Here is a 9,369-nt window from a genome sequence, read left to right as displayed (position 1 = left end):
CGGGGGTGGGGTGGGGGGGGTGTTGTATTAGGTTTTTTTATAAAGATTTAAACCCTATTCGAAGCAGAGAGCCCCTTGGTGCCAGCAGTAGCGGTGTGGGCTGCCTCTGCTTCTGAGCACCCAGGGCAGGGTCAGGCCTCGCCGCGTCCTTCTGCAGGTGAACATTTGGTACCTGGGTGGGACTGGGGAACCAAAAGCCATTTGCTGTCTGTGTTTTGGCCCAGGACCCAGCCTCGGGGGGAAAAAAACTAGGGTCCCGGCTTGCTACGCTGCCCATGGAGTAGAAGCAGGCAGCCCTCAGGGGCCAAATAACCTGAGTTTTGAGCCACACAGTCTGGCAGGTTTTTCTGGTGATTTTACACCAGCCTTCCTGTTTGAAAACCCCTTCCCAGAGCAGCCAAGGAGAAACCACCAAGCAGACAAAAGAAAAATGCCCTTCGGGTTTCAGGGAGTTGATTCTCCCCTTGCAGCGATGAGCACGGCACCTTCCAAATAGCGGTTTTTTTGTTAGGAAACAAATGTTGCAGCCAAGTAGTATTTTCTCTTCTTGCAGGATTTGAGTTCCCCACGCGAGTCCTGACTTGTGCGCTGAGTGAGTGGGCTGGTCCCATCAGCTCAGGTGGCTCTGTTCCCGCTTCCTTGGGTTTTCTTTGCTTTGTCTTCACCTCCAACACTTTGGTACTTGCTGTCGGGAGAGAGAAAAAAATTATTTATTTTTGATGCCACAGAAGCCACATGCGTTAACTCTTTTTTTTTTTTTTTTTTTTTTTTTTCAAAAGCAGTCAGGTTTTAAAAATGACACGTGCAGGCTGTTAGTTGTGGGGTTTGCCTCCTTGCTATTGAGACGCAGGTCTTGGTTTAGCAAACGCTGGCATGGAAAGCCTGGTGGCATGCATTGACGGAGCTTGGTCCTTCCTGGGTGTTTGTTACACCCAGCTCAGCTGAGCATCCCTCTGGAGAAACGGCTGGTTTTCGGCTGAGCGCTTAAGCGGGTGCTGAACTGGCAGTGCACGCTTGAAGGTTCAGCTGAGCCAGGTGGGATGCTGTGGTGGTGCCGTTCCCACCAACTCTGCTTTCTGCAATAATTAAAAAGACTTTTCCAATTAGTAGCTAATGGCTTCCGTGGTATTTCTGTGACGTTTCACAACTGTACACTGATGTTTTTCCTGTGTGAAGATGTGCGTCGCCTACGGTGGGCTAGAAGAAGAAATGCTTCAGCAAAACAGCAGTTAAGGGAAACTGCCTGGGTTGTTACTCTGAAATGAGCCGGGCTTTTTGCAAGGTTGTGCATCTTCTCTAAAAATGTTTGAATTTTTTTTTTTTTTTTAGCAGCTGTCACAAGGTACCAGTCTCATTACCCCAGGTACCTTTGTAGTGTTCCCATCAGTGTTGGATATCCTGCTGCCCATGCCCTACCCTTGCCATTGTCTGTCAGTCTCTGTTCCTCCTGTCTTTCCTTTTTTTTTTTTTTTTTTTAAATGCAGAAATAATGCTGTGAACTGAAATAAATTATTTATACAATGAAAGGGCCTGATAAAAAAAAAAAAAAGAAAAAAAAATGGTGTTCTGCTTATTTTTCAATACCAATGCTGCATTTTACAGTTGGTTCTTGTTGCGTGTTACAGAGGAGGCTGCTCCTGCCTCTCCAGGGAGAGGAGACGTGGGCATGGGGATGGAGAAGTGACCTGCTCAGGATCACTCTGTACCCAGTGGCATGCTGGCACAGGTCTGTCACGTGGCAGCCCTCTGCAGCCTGTCCCTCTAGGATGTGGGGAACATCGATAATTTTGCCGTTAATGAAATCTGACCTTCTTTGCAGGACACTTAATTTCTCTGCATCTCTGCTGCTGTCTCTGAAAGGGGAGAATACTGTTTGGTGGGAGTATTTTCTTCCCTCACCTCTTATTTTAAATCTACTGAAGGAGGCGATTGCCCCGTGCACAGCACTTAGAGGAGGGATGGAGAAAGTTTTGGGTTTGCTAGGTGTAGCTTTTTTAAAATGCGTGGCCTCAGGCAAGCTGTTGCAGTGGCAGAGAGCCAGGTCTGCAGGGGTTAAAGCACCAGGCGGACTGTTGAGAACAGGATGCCGCGGAGCTGGAGGCTGCCTCAGCTCCTGGGTGGCTGCACACAGGAAACTCGGGGTGACGTTTCGGAGTGGAGAGCCGGAGCCGCGTGGTAAATGACTTTTATTTCTTTTTAAAATGATGACATCACGGCCGAAGAGGAAGTGATGAGCCCAGTTCGTACAAGCGCAGTTTGGCAGGGCTTATCAGCACTCGTCCTGCTCGGGGTTTGTGCGAGGGGCCTCTGTGCATCCCAGGTGGCCCCCCTGGTTCCCAGGGTGCGACATGCCTGAGTGAGAGGACGTGCTGTCTGCTTCACAGGATCAGGACTGTGGGGCTTTAAAGGGTTGCAGGACCTCAAAATGAACCCAAGGGCTTACCCAGTGCTGCGGTTACTGAGCTCCTATCAAGGCAGTTGGTGCACGCCCAGAAATCACTTGGAGCTGAGTTGGATGGTGATCTGCGGCATTCAAGGATTGAGTTGCTGAGTGCTCAGTTGCCTCGTGACCACGTGGAGAGCATCTGAAAGCCACAGTTCCCCACGGGCTCCTTCCTTGCACAGAGCGTCGCCGACAGGTCCCTGTCTCTCGGCCACACGGGCGGCACGGTGGGCAGCATGGTCCAGTCCAGCACTCCTGAAGGTGCTTCTGACCATCGCCTCCCTTGTGCCTCTGGCCCCATTTTCCAGGCAGCATATGGGATATCCTATATTTCTCCTGGCCTGCATTTCATGGATCTGAAAGCCCAGGACAGACGCTGCAGTGCCCACACCCTCCTTGGAGTGAAGGAACTCGACCTCACCGATTCTACTTGGCGGGACCCGATTTATATGGGGATTTTCCTGCTGGCATGGAGTCATGCACACTGGCAGCATGTCCCTGTATGGACTTATCTCTGCCCCAGAGAGCCTGGACTTGAGTCCCTTGGGTGTAAAGGGTGATGTGCTGTGTCCTGCATGGAGCTGGGGGGCGGCGGGGGCTTTTCCCCTCCTGGTTTAATGGGGGGAACTATCCCTGTGATGGAGGAAGAGAAACTGCCAGAAGGGTTTGGGCTGAAGGTTTTGAGAGGCTGTAACTTGGTGTGTGTGTGACTGCAACTGGATCTACCCCCCCAGCCCTGTGAGCAGGGAGGGCTAAGCTGGGATGTCTCTTTATTTTACTGCCAAAGCCTTTGGCTTGCAGGAGGGGGGGGGTGGGAGGCAGTGTGTCTTCTTGCATGCAAAGCTCCTTGTGCCTCGAGCTGCAAGGACAGACGTCTTCAGGCCACACGGCCTCTCCTCCTGGCTAGCGAGTGCTTTTGTCAGCAGGGGTTTTTGCGTCTTTAGTCCAGTTGTCATGAAAACGTTGCACAAGGAGCTTGCTGACCTTGCGGTGCCCTGGAGCAGCATGCTGGCTGTGATTTATGCTGCCATGCCATATCCCCATGCAAGCAGTTCAGCAAAGTAGTGAGTGATGCTGGAGCCACGGTCCCCAGCCCAATGTTTGGTGACCCTTGTGGCATATAGAGCCCAGACCACCAGGCACCACCCAGGGATGTTGCACCTTTATGGGACCAGCTGGGACAAAAAGGAGTGAGGAAGCAGTTGGGCTGTCAGCTGCATCAGATCTCCCACAAGCATGGACTTAGGAGCAGGGGAGGAAGGACCTGCAACCTTTTAAATGTCAGAAAAGGCAAGAAGAGAGTGGACCAAGGCTGGGGTCCAGCTGGGAGCTGCAGGAGATGGGGTGGGGACAGAAAAGAGCAGAGATGGGCTACCAGCATGCCCCTGACATACCTTCTCTGAAGACCACCAAGGGTGGGCTGCTGAGCGATCTCCAATGGGTGCCATGGACAAAGGTGCTTCAAACACCCCTCTGACAGCTTGGCTTGTCCCACATTTTCATGCACATAGCTTCATGATGTCTCCTTCATCCTAAGAGCTCCATGGCCCCTCTTCTGCAGGTTCTCCTCTGCCTTGCCTCTTGGTGTCTCAGCTACACAGGTCCTTCTCTCTTTTTCCCTGGTTTACATTGTTAAGCTAAATCCCTCTGTTTTATTTCAAATGGGATTTGTCTCCCAAGCAAGTATCTTTAAAAAGATCATCTTGGTTAATGCAGTTCATAGGGCCTCAATCCTTGAAGCATGGTGTAATGCAAAGAGCGTTATTTCTTTGCACAGCACAAGGTACTTTTGGTCAAAGTTTGGGTGTGATGAGGATGACCATCTCTTTAAAATGGACCATAAACCATTACAAGAAAAAGAAAAAAAAATCCCATACTGATTTAAACTTGGACCCCATTTGCTTTGTTTTCATTCAGTCAGCTCCATTTTAGAGCTTCAGCATGAATTACCCCAAATCGCATGCACTTTTTGTCTGAGCAGCAAAAGGCCACTGCTGTGAGTGAGGTCTGCAGGACACCGGGCACTTCACACACATATCACGCAAAACAAAGGCAGTGCTTGCCTAGCAGAGCAAAATTGAGACATTTTAGCACAAGCATATTCATATTGAGGATAGTTCATGATGACTAGGGAGAATATGCAGAGCCCAGCCTGGGAATATTTGCTCTAATAAACCATTCTGTTTATTTCAGCTTAGCTTGCGTTTGCTTCCCTCAGACATTTGAGTGAGATTTAAGGGAGGAAAGCTTACAAAAAAAGAGCAACTCTCCAGCAGCTACATTATAATACAGGTGGAGGGCGAGTTATGAAGCCTTTAAATCCCCCAGGTGTTTGTTCTGGAGCTATACCCAGCCAACAGGTGACCAGAAATAATCCCACATGCCTAATGACCCCCTTGTCCTCCCTCCCTGACAGCCTTGACTAATGACATCTTAGGGCTCGCAAAAATGCTGCAGCACAAGGGGAGTTTGTGACAAGTGCTGCTGAGCCCATGGCCATGGGGGAGAAGAACGACAGTGTGCTTGCAGACACTGGATCATCTCACCCAGCTCTTCATCAACATACAGATTTTATTATTATTATATTATTTATTAATATTTTTACTCCTTTGGCCCAATGGTACCCAAATTCTGCAGCTGGAGTGAGCTACTGTCAACTTACAAAGTTTCTTGTGATTCCCCAGTGCTGGAGCATTCCCAAAAGTTGGTGTCTGTGGAGATGGGTGCGCCTGAAGCTCCTGATCCCACCTGGCATTGCTTTCAAGTCTGTATTTTGCTGCTGGAAAGAGAGCAGGACGCAAAGCTGGATCTTGATGCAGTTTTTCAGTCTCTGCCACAGACTCCTGCCTCACTCTGGTCACATCACATCAGATCCTCCCCGGCTTATCTTCCACAGGTATAGAAAAAGGTTGCCAGCATCTTTCTTACTCCCAAGGCTAAAGAAATAAATTGGTGGTGGTGGTGTGATACTCAGATCCCCATACTAAAGATGCTAAACCTGCAGGATTGTCCCTTATGTGATGGGGAAAGGGGTTGAATGGTGCTTGCATTGGGGGAGATTGCTGCAGGTCTGGGCACTCCTGCTTGCACTGGGGACAGAAGAGCTACATCAGGGCCGAGTGCTTTGGTTCAGCATCCAGCAGCTCCATGTCACGCTGACTTTATTTTATGAGCTGTGGCTCTCTGAAACCCTCCAGCCATATCCTCTAAGTTATGGCTGCAAGAGGGAAGTTAATAAGCCGTTTTAAACCTCCAACTCCATACTCGTAGGCTCCCCTGCAGCTACAGGAATGGTAAATGAAGTCCTGCAGGCAGAGGAGATGGGACAGAGGCTCCTGTCACCGGCCATGCCGTGTCTTCAGGGTTGGAGGCAGCTCCGGGATCCTGCAGACCCACCCAGAGGTGAAAGACCAGCGTGGCAATGGGAAATGGGAACACAGGGCAATTGTTGTGCTGGTTAATGTTTAAATAGCTCTTGGAAAGCCCCCTCCCTTGCTGCTTGAGCTCTCTAACAAGGGGACTCTTTCAACTCTTTGGCAACTTCCCCATCCTTTAGCTTCTGCTGCCTGTTTAAAATGTCTGAAGGCAGGAGGGGGAATGGCAATGCTGCAGCCTTGCAATGTTTTTTTGCCTACCACATCCTTCCAGGATGGACCATGCTTTTTCCCAGCCAGTCTTAGAATACCACCTGCTTACTTAGAAGGAGGGATCTGTTAGAGCTGGTTGGTGCCAAGATGACAATGGTTTGTGGGGGAAAAGAAAAAATCAACAAAATAACAACCCACCACCCATACACCATTCTTGGGGTGTGGGCTTGGTCATTCCCCATCCAACTAGCTAGTGACAGCCACATCTCCAGAAGAAATGGCCTTTAGTCTTCCCTGTGCAACTGCACAGGTCTTTGTCTCCCATGCATAGCCAAGGGCTAGTAGCATCTGGTGGTCCTAGAAAGGTGGGGAGACCCTGCTGATGTTTCCCCACAAACCCCAGCTCAGCCACAGGACCTGCTGCATTTCTTCTGGGAATTCCAACAGACCCAGAGCATCTCAGGCTGGGAATGGGGCAAGAATGGTTTAAAATCATTCCTTGCCAGTTTTGCTTACAGCTTCTAGCACCAAAGCTAGGCATCTTCCCACCCAGCCCATGATCTCCTGAGGTGCTGTCCATCTTCATCTTTTCATCATAAGTGTGTGACGCAGAGTCCCATGATGATTTGTCCCTCATCAGCTGCGAAACCTCTTGCAGGACAAATAACCCACCTGGGCCCCCCCCTGCCCTTCCCTTGATGATCCTGTAAAACTCAGTGGTGATGGCAAGGGGAGTAAAACTGTTTATTAAACCTCAGCATCAGCATTTCTTTTCAGCTTGGCTGCTCTGTGTCCCTGGTAACTGCTGGGGTGTAATGGGTGAAAAACAACTGTGATTGCAGGCGAGGAAGTCCTGGTGTGACAATGTGTTTGAAGAGAGCGGTGGAGCATGAGGAGGCCATAAACCCGTCGGGAGGTCACTGAAGGGGCTGGTTTGGGAAAATCGAGCCCTGCTGGAGTTTTGTCACTGTGGCCTGAGGATTGATAACCTCTGAGGATGCTTTCAGCTGAGCAGAGCCTGTACTGGCTTATTTTAAGCTAAAAATTAGCTTAGCTCTGGATGAAGGACAACTTGGGAGGAGAGGGCTTGGGGTCTATGAGAGATGTCCTTGTCCTCCACCTCCTCCCCACACCAGCCTCGCTGCAGGGCTGGAGCCCAGGGCTAGAGCAACTGCACAGACAGCAGGCTGCCACTCCCCACCCCTGCTTATGGGTTGCTAACACCAAGGCTTGATGTTTATCATGCGGTTGCCCATGGGAGACTTGGGTGCCTAGTGCTCCTTTATTTTTAGCTAGATAACAGAGAGAGTGACGCAGAAAGATGGGAAGGACTGTGTCTGCTGAGACGATGGTAGTGTTCAAGTTCCTCATCTGTAATTACTTGCAAATAAGTCCTGGATATGTTTTATATATATATATATATATATATATGTTCTGGTTTTTATATATATAATTGCACACAGGGAGAGTATACTGCAAATATTTCATTAGCTCTTGTGTCACCAGGACCTCATTTTCCCGAGGATTTTCAGCCTGGCAGGCAACAGTGTCCCAGTGTCCCAGCAGGGCTGGCATGGCAGCCAAGCATGTGTTAGAAGAGAGAAACACTGGGTTGACCTCAAGTGGGAGTTGGAGTTGGAAGAGCCTTGTCTCTGCCACGGCTGAAGGACCTGCACTGCAGCTTATGAAAGCTGCTTTCCCCCATCACATTCCAGCACGTGTTTGATGGCCCTGGGCACTGTAGCTTCCAGCTCATCCCAGTGCTGAGCTGACTTGTCCTTTGCCAACCTGTGGGAATGAAGTCTGGCGTGGGGCTCACCAACTTCAATCCCTACTGGCTGAGCTATGGCTCTGCCTGCCTTTCTTAAAGAGGATATTTCTTCTCGTGGTTGGGAGCCTTTTAATTTCCCGCCCACAACTTTTCCCAACCACTTTGTGCCCAGAGTTATCCCTTGGCTCAAGCAACTCTCCTCCTGACTGGGCGTGGATGTGTGGATGTGTGGGCACAGCTCTCTGAGCCACCATCCTGTGGGACAGCAAAGAACCTCTCCGTGTCCTCACTACAGTGGGTCCTATTTCTTTTCAGAAACCAGGGAGGGCAGTAGGGAGAAATTCAATGAGATAAGAAACCCAGAGTGTCCTCCAGACTCAGGCTGAGGGTACATCAGCAAGTTGGAGGTGGCAGGGTTGCTTTTGATGGGCTGGGCAGGGTGAGGTGTCTTTTGGATCCTGTTTGCCTGGACAGATAGAGACGGACACAAATTTCCACTAAGCCCTGAAGTGGGTGTGCTGCAGTAGAGCTGCCCACAGAGGCAGTACAGGGATGGCCACCCAGACCCTGTCATTGCTGGCTCCTGGGCAAACTCAGCCCTGCTAGGTCTTGTCTTGGGGATCAATAAACCAGAGTGAGAGAGGCCCCGTGCAAAATGTTGGCATCTGTAATGGAGCTGCTTGGAAATCATCCAGTGCTCCTCCTCCCTTGCCATCCAAAATAGAGAATTCATCAAAAATGAGCCATTTCATGGAAATGCTGATGGCAAAATGCCATGACAGGGGTGAAAGAGAAGCAAACCGCAGTGACCTTGAGCATTTGGATAATGCTGAAACAACATTTCTGGAATGGAGCGTGTTTGCTTTGAGATGGCTTTTTACTGGAAAATTTTTAAGGCATGTTCTGTTATTAAATGGATATAATGAAATCTACCTTGAAATCTGAGCTGGGCACAAGGGAAGCTCGTGCTCCACAACACAGCTTCTCCCCTGGGACAGCATCTCTGGCCTCCTCCCAGCAGGGTGATGGTCCCCAAGAGCATCCCACCACAACACACATGGGTCCTCCGACCTCTCAGGGAGGTCCTTCCACCTTCTCCATGCTTTTTTCTCCCTGGGTATCCAGGAGTTTCTGGTATCATTAGTTAGAAATCCCAGGAAACTCTCAGGAACAGAAGTTGCAGAAGAAGAAATCCTATCCCTTTTCCCCTGCTCCCAAATTCCTGCCCCACTGGAGCTTCTTTTACCATGAAATATGCAGAAAATTGTTGGGTTTCTAATGATCTGAACTCCTTCAGTCAAGACAAGACTCAGCTTGCAAAGAATGCGAATAATTTATATGTAGATAATAATGAGAGGGAGAGCACAAGGAAAAAAAGAGTTTGTCTTTCATTCCCCTCGGTGCTGGTCCCGAGGCTTTGCCCTACCCCAAATAGCTATTCCTCATTATCCCAGGTGGACTAATTACATGGTGACCTTCCTCCAACTCTACAAGCAAAGCTCTCCTTTTTGCTCTAATGCAATCTACTGTGTATGCAATCGCTGAAGGGGGGGGGGGGGAAATCAAAA

The sequence above is a fragment of the Athene cunicularia genome (assembly GCF_003259725.1).
Source record: "Athene cunicularia isolate RWA chromosome 7 unlocalized genomic scaffold, athCun1 chr7_part1, whole genome shotgun sequence".
NCBI classification, from domain to species: Eukaryota; Metazoa; Chordata; class Aves; order Strigiformes; family Strigidae; genus Athene; species Athene cunicularia.
This window is presented reverse-complemented; position numbering follows the sequence as displayed.